Consider the following 547-nt stretch of genomic DNA (forward strand, 5'->3'; position numbering starts at 1 on the left):
ACACACACACACACACACACACACACACACACACACACACACACACACACACACACACACACACTTCCTGTCTTTGTGATAACTTCCTCTTTCTCTCCTTCTGAGTTTCAAAAACAGTTAATCAGTCAGACTTACACACAAACCTCCTCCAGGACCTGGAGTCAGTGCTGTACTCACCATGAGGCGGATGAGGGTCAGAGAGATGTTGCTGTAGTGACCGTAGTGTCTGAGCCAATCACAGCAGAGAGCAGGACTCAGGACGCTGCAGAGGACGAGGAGGCTGGTCCAGCTGATCATGATGAAGGTGATGAAGATGAAGATGTGAGCTGTGCTGAGTGTCAGTGTCTCCAACATGCTGCTGATCTGAGTTCAGGACTTTTATTCCAACAGGACAGGAAAGAGAAAGAGAGAGAAAAAGTCCCACAGTCCCACTGTTTCTACTCTCCCTTTCTCACTCAGACACACACACACACACACACACACACACACACACACACACACACACACACACGTTTGTACTTGTAGCTCTATGGTTTAATCTCAAACT

The sequence above is a fragment of the Seriola lalandi genome, unplaced genomic scaffold (assembly GCF_002814215.2).
Source record: "Seriola lalandi dorsalis isolate HSWRI2012SDOR001 ecotype SW California unplaced genomic scaffold, Sedor1 jcf7180002054636, whole genome shotgun sequence".
NCBI classification, from domain to species: domain Eukaryota; kingdom Metazoa; phylum Chordata; class Actinopteri; order Carangiformes; family Carangidae; genus Seriola; species Seriola lalandi.